The sequence below is a fragment of the Stegastes partitus genome, unplaced genomic scaffold (assembly GCF_000690725.1).
Source record: "Stegastes partitus isolate 25-593 unplaced genomic scaffold, Stegastes_partitus-1.0.2 Scaffold1941, whole genome shotgun sequence".
Classification (NCBI taxonomy): Eukaryota; Metazoa; Chordata; class Actinopteri; family Pomacentridae; genus Stegastes; species Stegastes partitus.
In genome coordinates this window covers 62822-63395 of record NW_007579672.1, presented here as the reverse complement: position 1 = coordinate 63395, position 574 = coordinate 62822, and positions in this window count along the sequence as shown.

The window sequence follows — 574 nt, the reverse complement described above, 5'->3', positions numbered from 1 at the left end:
GTGCACCAATTAAAGAAGATAATATTAGTGTTAGAATGAGACTTAAATCCAGCAGCAGTCATCAGTGAAGTGAAACAGCAGCACTGAAGCCAGAATGTTGTAGCAACGCTCCACACACAAAGCTCACACAGGCTAATGCTAGCTTATTTAAGGTAATACTGCAGATTAGAATAACATAGACGCTAACGTCACCCTGATTAGGCTAGCTTAATGGCTAACATGATCTCATTTAGACTCACAATCAGTAGTTTAGACTAAGACAGAGGCTAACGTTACCCTGTTTAGGCTAATGTAGCATCTAGACTCACACAGAAGCTAACATTACTTTGTTCAGACTAACGTTATTTTATTTAAATAAGTGGATACTAACATCACATTGAGATGAGCATTGATTTGTTTAGGCTAATAAAGCAGCTACAGCTAGCTTGTTTAGGCTAGGAAAGTGGCTAACTTGACATTGTTTAAACTAGCATTCACGTGTTCAGGCTAATGTAGCAGCTAACACTTTACATACGGCAACATAGTGGCTAACATTACCCTATTTAGGCTAATGTAGCATCTAGACTCACACAGA